The sequence below is a fragment of the Acanthochromis polyacanthus genome, chromosome 8 (assembly GCF_021347895.1).
Source record: "Acanthochromis polyacanthus isolate Apoly-LR-REF ecotype Palm Island chromosome 8, KAUST_Apoly_ChrSc, whole genome shotgun sequence".
In the NCBI taxonomy this organism is placed as follows: Eukaryota; Metazoa; Chordata; class Actinopteri; family Pomacentridae; genus Acanthochromis; species Acanthochromis polyacanthus.
Window position 1 is genome coordinate 7,204,511 of NC_067120.1, and position 12,076 is coordinate 7,216,586.

The 12,076-nt window shown below is 39.0% G+C and overlaps 1 protein-coding gene across 1 annotated transcript in view; it reads right to left on the bottom strand.

Annotated features, from left to right (window-relative positions):
• osbpl5 (oxysterol binding protein-like 5) overlaps positions 1-12,076 on the bottom strand; it is a 50,718-nt gene that overhangs the window by 25,825 nt on the left and 12,817 nt on the right.

Consider the following 12,076-nt stretch of genomic DNA (forward strand, 5'->3'; position numbering starts at 1 on the left):
AAGTTGCAAAATTTTGGGATGCAAATGTAAAATTGATAGTAATCTCAACTAAACTGAGAAAAAAATGTGAGTTTTTACAGTGTTTCACAGATTGAAGTTTAATAAAAAGGCATTCTCTAACAAATAAATTCACATGACACCAAAGAAAATGTGAATTCTATTCAAAAACAAGGAGCTGTGTGAGGCAGTGCACATTGCAGCAATGGAGGCCATGAGCTGGGAACTTGGCAAGAGCACTACATCAACACTACATTTGAAAACACAACTTTTCCTGTCCATTTTGGTCTTCTAGTCATACAAAGTCATTGTTTTTTCTACCAAAGCTGTTTCTCCAAGGAAGATCATTCATGGGTTTCATACTTCAGGTAAAAATTAAACTTCTTCTAAAACATTGATAGACGCCTTCACAGATCGCTGGATAGTAGCTATTAGCAACGTTCAGACACAAACTTTGAGTTGTCTTCAAGGCCAGCGACCCAAGGCTGACAGCTACAGACTGACATTCATTCACCCTCACATTCATGTGTATGAACTTGAAGTTGCCAGTCAACCAAACTAAAACAGTATGTGTATTTCAGTATATTTGAGAGTGGAAAGAATTTGGAATGAGTTAACCTAAAATACAGCAATTCATAACTGTGATTTAACTCACTAAGACTCTGTAATGCTGTTAATCAGCTTAAAGAAGCTGGCCAAGTGTGGACTATTTTATTCCAGTTACGTTTATATTGAACAGTAGGGTGTTTTTTTTTGGTTTGCACAACACTGAGTAATCCTAAATTACATACTGACACCCTATCTGTCAACACAACTGCTATTTAAAGTGGATAATGTCATATGAAGTTCAAATTCCCAGATTTAGTGCTTATGTTGGCCAACCATACTCTGTCCCCTGAAAAAAAACAAAAGCATGTGTGGAAAATCTTGAGTCACACACAATAACCACTATCAGTATCTCTATTTATGTAATATATTTAATATACTACTAGAAAACACACAATTCTGGAGTCACGTACGAATGCACTTGTGACAAATACAGGAAAAGACAACCAGGCGCAAATGCAGTCTGGACTACAAAACTCAATTACATACACATGAGCTGTGCACTTTGTGCTCAGCTTGTGTGTGAGTGTGAGAGCCTTGCAATACTGACAGTCAGCATCAAGGCAGCTGTTCCTAATATGATGGCACAGATTAAGTCCAGACACTCCCTCATCCTTCCATCGCTCCGTCTATCCTCACCCTTCAGCGCCCCTGACCATGTTAACCCCCATCTCTAGTGATGACAGGACTAATGGATGGCCACATGACCTAGATATACACCAATAGGATGTGGCCAAGTACAGTATGTGCATCAACAATGAACACCGTGGCATACTGTAGGAGACAGGCCGCTTATGAAAAAAACATGGTACAACGGAGAAAGTGGCAACGTGACGCAGTGGAATAAGATGTGCAGACATTTGTTCTTCCATTTGCTGATGTGCAGTGAATTATAACCAGACTCTTCTACTGCTGCAGCAGGACTGCTCATAGATATTGCTTTAATTCTGTTCGATTTCCTTAAAAAAAAAATTCCTTCAAATTGATAATCATAATTTCACATCCTGTAAAACATTAAGCTTTTGCTTAGAAATGGAGATTGATCGTCATTGTGACCTTTCTCGTCACTGGCATCAACAAATCTGAGAAGGAAAGGTGCAAAACCATTCACCCTAACAGCTATAAAAACTACATCAAAGATGTTTATGGAACATCCTTTCCATCTGCTCCATCCTTGCATACTCCTGTAAGACTGACCCTGATGTTTTAGCATCATGTGTAGTATGTAGTTCAGTGAATTCAGAAACCAGGTCAAGACCCTGACTACACCAGCTTGTAACACATGTTTCTTCATCCAACTCTTAATTAAAATTGTATAGCACTGCCGCTTGGTCGATCCGAGCAAAGCCATATCAGCCCTGATGAAACTAAGGAAAGAAAATATTACATGTTAAATGATGGTCACAGCTCCACAAACTGTATCACAACTTTTGTTCTGACTAAGAAATGCAAGAGAGAGAGACTTCTAACATTCAACTTCTAAAATCTCCAAGTAAACAAACCAAAAATTATATATATATATATATATATATATATATATACACATATATATATACACATATATATATACACACAGAAAAAAACAACTGTAACTATTGTGTCTATCAAGACCTAAAGAAGGTAGAACTAGGTCTACTGTCAAAAAAGGAGACGCTGTCTAATTTTGTGATGCTTTGTGGGAGGATGTGTGGTTTACTTGTTCTATTCCGGGTCTTGTGGGGGTGCAGCCATATTTTAAGGAACTCACATGGAGAAAATGCCTTTCAGCCAGACTTCTCATTTGATATTACTTAAAATAGGAAAACCCCTTTGCTCTGCAAGGACTGCGGTGGTCCCTAAACCATGCTTCTCTACACCTTGGCAACCACAGTTCCCACTCTGTTCTACTCAGCCAGTCCCTCCCTAATAGATTCTGCAGTAATGTCAACAACTCTACCCAATGTTGTTATTATATCTGCATACATATTAATAATATTACATGGCGGAGTATTTCAGCTTGTATTGTGCCCAAGAAAGTGTTCAGAGGTTATAGGAGTTCACGAAGAGCTGTGACCTGAGCACGAGGGCAAAAAGAGTGTCTAAAGATTTGCTAATTAGCCGAAGAGCCTCCACTGTTCCTTGTGCTTCAGGTTTGACTGGCAGGTGACCCGACCTCCCTCAGTACACATTAGGGAACAGAGGCTTCAGCCAGACAGAAGAGAAAAACAAGTTAACTGTAGCTTGTAAAGGAGACAAGGATTCCCTACAAGGGGGTGAAGAGACAGCTAAGAGCCTGTTGAGATTAATCACAGTGAAACAGTACATATCTGAAAACTGAACCAGTGATATGGCTACATCAAAACACAACCACAGATCCAAAACAAACCGTGTATCAAAAAGTATCTATCAAGTATCTCGCTCTCTGTGCTCCTCTGTCTCTGCACATTTCACAAATACAAAGGTACTTTGAGCCTCCCCTTCCTCACACAAACTGTCAAAATGTGTAACATTCCCATGCGCACAGTGTAGAATTAGAAAACTGTACTAAGCCAAATGTCCATTGTTACTGTAAAGTACACCAGAGCTACAGGTATCTTTATCATCTATGTATCATATCAGGGAACATGCACATGGATACACATCTAATTGTCTCAAAGTGACAGACACATAAGATTAATCAAGTCAAACTCAGCCTACTCCTGTTTTGTTGAAGCTGCCATGTCATATTTTCTGAATAAAATGGATCTCTCTTCCTTTAAAACCACCCAGTAAGTCATTTTATTGCCTCTAATTCATTAATATATGTTCACCTGCTTTATTTTATGTCATTCTCTGTATAACAAACCATATAACTGCTGCCATATCTACAAGGACAATCTTGAAATGAACAATAACGCACTTGTGTGTTTGTAAGGACTTAAAATTAAAAATAAAGAAAAAAATCACAAATGACTTGTTCACTTTTTATTTCATAGAAAAGGTATGAATAAGGGAGCAGGTCGCAACGCTCACACTGTAGCCATGTATGACCTGGTAGACAGACCCAACCAGCTGGCTGTGTGTACGGCTGGACTCCGGCCAGACATGCTGTGTGAGAACCAGCCTTAGGCAGCCCTCGTCAGATGGAAAACAGATCGACCGTGGTGCCAGCCACAGTGATTTAATGTACATTAAAATACAATAACAGGCAAGAGCACAAACACATAAACTCACACATACACGTATGCAACCAGACTGTACCTGAATATTGAAAGTATCAATAATGTGTGTTAACATGCAGCTATGACTTTAACTTGATCTGACATATTCTACCTGGCTTTCATTTTCTTGGTATTTCATGGTATCAAAGATAAACGTGTAATTGTACTTTAACACTACAAAAGGATCTACTCAGCGAGTGGCATGAATGTGACACAAGAACAGACCTGACAGTACTTGCTACGTGAGAATCAGCATCTGCACACCGGTTCCCACATAAAATACGTGTACCAGCATGTACTCACATACAAACACTCAGCCATGAGCCAGAAATGGAATAAAGCCATGAGCGCAGATTAAAAATAAACTGTGGAACTTCTTGTAAGCAAACTTTCAATTAAGCACTCCGATATACTGATTACTCCGATGATTAATAAACCAATCAATTAAGGAATACTTTAAATAGACCTGGCCTTAAAAATGAAAAACTGTTCTTAAACATAACATGTCTTATAATAACATTCATTGATAAGTATTTAGAGTGGCAAAAAGCAAAAAGGAAGTAATAAAAACTGTTGCAGAAGCATTCTTAAACCTACGTAAATACATTTTATGTCCTCTTAAAAGACCACACCTGTGTTTTTAAAAGTTTTCTCCTTCTATACGCAAATCTTACTCATGGTATTTTTTTACTCTCTTGAAATACATAATGTGTAGTTTTTGAAGTATTTAAAGTTCTTTCCAATTTTAACAAATCTTAATAGATATTATATCATATACACATGCATATACATTTTTTTCTGCATATCAATATTGAGATAAAATTATTTATATCAATAATAACTAAGAAAAGTGAACAGGTAACATCACAACTAATTATCTGGACATCCTAACTTGGTGAAAAGGTCTCGCTGGGGAAGGAGGCATTGGATTTTGTTTCAGTCTAATTTCTCCTCTAACAAGGTGCCCCTCAACAAGGCTCTTAATGCCAGACTGCACCAGAGATGAAGGAGCAATTTGCTTGATGAGGTACATGGTGTTTACAAAGCCACTGCCTGTTTTCATTGTGTACCTGTTTGAGAGCACAGCGGAACGGTACTAAAAAAGAAGAGGCACTTTGAGAAAGACTTACATGGTTACATAGAGGTAAAAGCAGAACGTATGTCTTAGTAGTCTATGATTGTGCTCTCATACCAAAAAACCCTGTTTATTCATAATAATAATCATTTCAGAGTTTGACCGTATCTTCTAATTTATTGCAAGAGCACCACAATGTCCTATCCTTCCTTCAGCTCCAAATGTCACACCTGCATTTCAATTCCCAAAGCAGAAAAAAGTCAAAGCGTGAAAAAGCAGTGTATCAGACAGTTTTCTTATCCTATTGTACCCTGACATATATTAGGTCTATGCAAATTAGATTCTTTCTTTTGCTCCACTTCAGGTTGCTGCAGTGATTTAAATGCCCTGTTACATTATGACACGGCCTTTTTATAGAAATGAAACCCTCTGTGGCAGAAAAGGTAATAATATGCTGTGGAGATTACACAGAAAGAGAGAACAAAAAAAGAGAGAGCAGAAAATGAGCTTGTGACTGTGTGATTAAGCAAGTGCAGGTTACAGAGTGGGCCAAGTGTTATCCTCAGGGGAGAGTGTGGTGAGGTCAGGGGCTCTTCTGTGTGTCTGCTGGAAACAGGAGGTGTGAGGGCTGCAAGGAGAATGACTGCCAGCTGAGACATAGGGGCTGTCTGTCTGGCCTGGACAGAAGTCAAGGGATACCAGACGACAAGGTGTCGGATAGATGACTTTAATTAATGATGTTAAAACAAAGAGTGAGGGGCAGACAGACGAGCCCATTACAGACTCCTCAGTGTATTATCCCTGTCAATCAACATCAAAGTGTGGCTTAAATATTTTTAGAAATAAAAAATTAACATTAAAAGCCATTTTAAGCAGATCTGTCTGCATGTCATGAGCCCTACAAAAGCCATATCACCAATCTGTTGCTTCTAACTGCTTATCAACTTGGGACCTGAGTACCAGCTCCTGCTGTAATTGTTAAACAAATTTCTGTTAATAACTGAACTGAATAAAAAGATATTAACAGGCAAGGCAGAGGGTGTCAGAAAATGTGTTGTAGATTCATAGTAGTACCTGCCAACACTGTCAGGCGGAGTTTCCAATTGTTTAATGAGATAAGAGGTTATAGGTGTTTGCTGACTGTGAGTAAGGGTCTTACCTCCCTGCTGTCAAACTGAGGCAGCCAAGTTAATGAATAGGGGTGGGGGAAACTTACGATTCTTAGATGTATTGTGATTCGGATTTGGACGGATCTGAATCGATTCACAAACGTCCAAAATTCGATAATTTTATTCTGCTAATCAAAGCAATATAAAAGGTTCTAAATAACGTGGAACTAAGAATTGCAGTACGCGTCATCTCTGGGACACTTTGGGATGCGAACCTGGAGCAGACATGCCAACACACACGGACAGAGGAAAACACACATGGCTGACCGCCACCCACCTCGCCGTGAGGTTCGAACATCCATCCATACATCCATTCTCTATACACCGCTTTACCCTCATTAGGGTTGCGGGGGGGACTGGAGCCTATCCCAGCTGACTCGGGCGAAGGCAGGGGACACCCTGGACAGGTCGCCAGTCTGTCTCAGGGCTACACATACAGACAAATAATCACACTCACATTCACACCTACTGACAATTTAGAACAGCCAATTAACCTCAGCATATTTTTAGATTGTGGGAGGAAGCCGGAGTGCCCGGAGAAAACCCACACATGCACAGGGAGAACATGCAAACTTGGGGGGACTTGAACCGGGGACCTTCTTGCGGCAAGGTGAAAGTGCTAACCACTACTCCACTGTGCAGCCCGAGGTTTGAACAGCTCCTTCTAATTTAAAAGCAGACATGTGGAAACATTTCAACTTCTACAACATCGACAGTGGAAGTGAATTGGACAAGAGCCGTGTTACCTGTAAGCTGTGCTGTGCTAAAAAAAATACTTACAACAAATATGAAGAGTTTAATAAAATATAATGGAAATGGATTCAACTGCATTGTTACAAACGCACTGTTGTTTTTTAAAAAATGCAAGTGATAAATGCTTATTCAGTGACACAAAAAGAAATGTGCGTTGTGAAAAAGTGCATCAATGTACATAAATTAAAGATGTATCAATAATCATTTTATAATCGAATCGTAGCCCCTGAATCGTAATCGTTATCGATGCCAAAAGATTCCCACCCCTATTAATGAACTCTGCAACATGAAATTGTTGGGTTTAGCTAGCTACCTGAGGCTCATGCTAACACTAACTAGTATTCTCTTATATTAACACATTGCCAGGAGCTGAGTGTGTGTCAGCAGAGAGCAGCTGTAGATGCTAACATTCAGGAGCAGCAGGACTCCCTCAGACTACCACTCTTCCAGCAACATTAAAAATAAATTGAAGAAGTGGATCCAGCGCATGCTTTGCTCCGAATAGAAATACATTTTAGAGGCAGCAGAAAGTAGTGACAGATTTATGGACTGATAAAGTGGTTGCTACAATGTCTACAGATATCTGGCAGTTTTTTTCCAGTCACTGGACTAATGATAACTGTGAAAAGATAAGTAACATTACAGGTTATTTACAGGGGAAGACTGCAGCTCATTCGTTGTGCTGAATACTTTGGCTTCTGTCAGGCAAATCACTGAGTAGCAATTCTAAATCAGGTGTTTATTTTATCTGTTTTTAAATTCTTAATGTAAACAAGTTGATCATACAGCAAACAACAAGTGTCACTGGTCCAAATCAGTTATATCAGTCGAATGAATTCAGTTCATCTGTTAACGTTGGCTACATGTCACAAGTAGTGTTCCAATAGAGTTGGAAGTTTTAGAGATTGCATTAGTCTAAATTTTGACACCAACATTTTCATTTTTCCAAAAACACTTTTTGAACTTACAGAACTTTATCAAAGAACAAACTGGATAAAAAAGGTTCTGAGGAAAATAAGCTTTCAACTGGAGTTCCTACTAAGTTTTGAAATGAGTCAGAGCTGCAACACACCTACACAGACACCTGAAGCTCATAAAAGGCTGGTGATTCAAAAGAAGCACAATATGTGCAAATACAATGAGACAATGTTATCAGCCTGAACACAACTCTAAACCTACTGTCAGGTTTGCATCATTTCCTGTCACTGCTTCAGGCAAAATACTTTTCCTCCTGTCCTATACCTTAAAAAGCTTTTATTACCCAATAAAAAGGCATAATGTTTCCAACTGAACTCAACTTTTAGACATCACAGCCTTTAGCGGTGCGTGTAAATAGAAGAAAGCATTAAATGAATGCACACTTGTAACTATCTTCCTCCGATCGCTCATCTCAGCATGAGGTTCTTTTAATTATTCCCAGCAAGAAACAGTGAAAGGGGAAGCAAACTTCACACCACTTCTATAAACTGCAAGACTGTCTCATCTAAGAGAAAAAGAACACTCTTGGCCCCCCCAAAAAAAAAAGTTGGCAAACGCTTGGCATTGGACTGCTGGGTGCTCTAATACCCTAGATGAATGGATACTGCCACAGCGAGACTTGCTCAGGACTTGTAAAACATTTAATGAGAAGTAATTGGGTCAATCTGCTCAGGGTGGAAGTTCTTCTGCCCTTTGTCCGAGCAGTCACTTGATATTCATGTCACAAGCCAGGAGCTAAATTGACGAAATATAATGAGGCAAGACTTTATAGATCTAATGACTGAACCGCCACTGTGTTCTATTTACACTCTGGTCTGGGACAAATCAGCTCCAGCATTTAATTGAGTAAAACTGAGTCATGTCCAGCAGTCATTGTTTTTCTGACATCATTTGTGTGAAGGGTTACAGCGTCAGGTTGTCACAGTTACGGTTAGATGAGAGGAGTTTTTTCTGTTTCCTGCAAGGAAAAAATGATGGCAGAGACATTTTTTGTAAAACAATAAACAAGTTATATTATATGAAAATGATGAAATAAACAGCATCACAGACGATTATCTGGAGTGTGGCTAGCAAACTACACAGACTCTGCGCAAATTCTTAAATTCAGCCGTTGTTTTCCAAGTGAACACAGCCCAAGTGTGCCAATCATAAACACACACATGCTGACAGATATCTTTGACCCTATGACAGGATGCTATCGTGTGTGAAATGAAACAAAAAATGTCTGCAAAGCAAACGAGAGCATACGAGTAAATCTAAAGAGTTTTAATGATGGAAAGGTGACCAGGAAAAGCAAATAGTTAACCTGTGTAACAGAAGAAACGGAAAGAAGGTGTCTTATTTGTTGGCTCAGTGGATTGTTAAAAGAAATATGCTGCACATAATTAGAGAACTTATACTATCAGCTGTGGTTGAATTATGCAAGGTTATGTTTGGCACAGAGACAGCTAATAGGTTGGAAACTGTTCCTACTGGACTGTCAATCATTGTTTTTCACCCCATTACGATACAGAACATAAATAACTGGGCACATTTACAGATGGAAAATTATATCAGCTTGCATGTCAACTATAGCTTCGAATTTTTTTAAAAAGCGTTGTGACAGACAGACAGACACACACACCGGCTTAATGTTAGGTGTGCTAAGCAGATCACAAGTAAATGAAAGACCCTACGTTGTGTAGCATAAATGTTATATAAATGTTTTCAAAGGGAGAATGCAGCCATTACAATGCATTCTGTAACAGCTTTCATCCTACATTTAAGATGAACTTGCTTTAACAGTTAGAAGAATGTAAACAGATGCACACTTTTCACAGCCTGTCCATCCTTTCTTGTTTGCCCCTTGCAGTCGCTCTTTCCCTCCATCAATCCGACACTGATGGACACTTTGGCAGATACTGGCAGGAGCTCTGAGGCTTTTCACTCACACATTCACAAGCTTATCCCAGCCCAAGTGCTAATCACATACACAGGTCACTGGATTACAAAGGAGGGACTGATCGTAAAAAATAATAGTTCTCCTAATGCAGCTTTAACATAAAAGACCAGTTCAACCAAATTATATAACTGTACCACTGTGGTATCTAGCCCTGCAGAGTTTAAGCTTTTTTTTTTTTTTTCCAAGATCCAAGTCTTTACTATACTGCAGTCCTAATTAACTGGAGATTTCCATTTCCATCCTGCGGTATTATTTGTCTAATTCAGTTTTATAAAGAAGAGGCTGTCCTGATTGGTTTCCACGTGTAACTAGTATACAGATGGCGTCTTAGATCACAAAGATGGATACAGCCACTCTGCAACAATGAGGAACACAATAAATAAACATCAAGTCTCACTCTGCCTCCCTCATTGTTGATCTCATTAAATGACGTCTTGCTTTGCTGATCAAAAGGGACGGCTGCATACTCTATTTTCTGTGAACAAAGTACTACAATACCCACTGCAGATGCTCTTTAGCATTTAGCCTAATCTTAATTTATTCTGCTTGATTTAGGACGGAATTTCTCTTTAATTATTGCAAGGTCAGGCCCTGAATGTTTGATTAGTCATTACTGAATAGGCTCCAGGCAAACACTGTGTAACAACATAGCCTATGCTAATTTAGAATATGACAAATACATCTCTGTCCCATCCAATTTATCTCACTACACCTTTAATCAACCGTGACATTCTATGCTAAATCGAGCAACTTGCTGATCAAATGGTATGCACTGCAGCCCTAGGATAGAGCAAATAAGCAAAGAAAAGTAGTCCTGTTATTTTTTCAACGAAAAAAAAAAGATTGATGACTGCTACATAGTATAGGGTACTCTCTCTCTCTCTTTCTCTCACAGTAGATTTTAAAGCTAAGTTGGTGAAGATATTTGATAATATAACAATTTTCTTTTCTTTTTTACCCTTTCCACTTGATTAAACCAAACTATGATCAGCGTACTAACTTGAACGTGTTTGAGTAGGGTGACTGAAACAAACAAAACTGGGCGATTAGCTGCTGATGTGAAAGACTGGACATGTTGAGAAGAATTACAAGACAGCCTCCATCTGTCTACCCACAGTCCAGTTCCAGTAAGTGATCAAGACAACGTGCGCAAAAAAGTAAAGCTTACAGATGAAACGCAGAACAGATAGGAGACACACGTAAACATTCACTCAACTAAAAGAAACATTAAATATGAAGTGTTTATAACTATCATCTTATCAATGTATTCCAGCACATAGTTTGTGCTCACAAAGCGTACTGAACGGTTTAGGATGAGAACACGTACTGCTACTTGCCCTAGTTAAGGTTCAAGCATTTTGTCCAGTTAATGTGTAATTTGCTGTTAAATCTCATATCTTCGTGCTGCAAACACGTGCCAAGATAAACAGTGTGGGCATGGCTGAATAACAAACACTCCCTGAGTGAATTAAGTGAGCAACTGTTATTCTTCTTTCACACAACTACCACAATACAGTCCGCTACCATCTTAGGGTCGTGCAGAATCACAAGGCAAATTTGTATCTGACATAACCACAACACAATTTCAGGCTAACAACAACAGAAGTTAACTGTGTCACCAAATTAAATTCCACCACACCAAAAGGTACGGTTTTACAGTAAAAAGACTACGTCCTAAATGTCTGCTTATTATAAAAACACATCATTTCTTGAATAGCTGAGTACATCTAAAACAGTTTATATAAGTAACATGCATAAAGACACCAGTACCCTTATCCTTCGAGGAGAGACCAAAATACATGGTGTACTATGTGAGGCTTAAAAAAGAAACAGTACCTAGTTATTACACTTTCCCTGCTACTGTATGAAAGATCAACATGTGCTCCAGGCAGACTGCCTGTTTTAAGGCTTTGCGTATCTCTCTAAAGTATCATTTTGTAGCCAGCTGTCCTTGTGCAACCCCAAATATTTACTCCCTTCTAAACCCAAATGAAGTTGACACACCCTCTAATCTGCTGACTTCAGTTCTGTCAAACAGTTTCTCAAAGCTGCACTGTTCACTGACTTTGCAGCTCTGACACACAGTTGTTCACATAAAAAAAGCAGAGGTCACAAAAACCTAATAAATGCTTCAACTGTAACAAGAACTGTCATAAACAGAAAGTCTACTTTACACCTTAAGAGACATGCCCTATTTCTCTGTTCTGCTCAGAAAGTGAGTTATCCCTCCTGGCAACATTGGGTAAAAATGTGCTTGCATTTGTGTCAAATTCTGAAAGTAGACTGGTGCCTGGGAGGAAATCAGTTCACAAATTAAACAAGCACACCTAAAGTATTCGAGCACTCATAGCCTCGGACTGTAACAAGCTAACGGTGC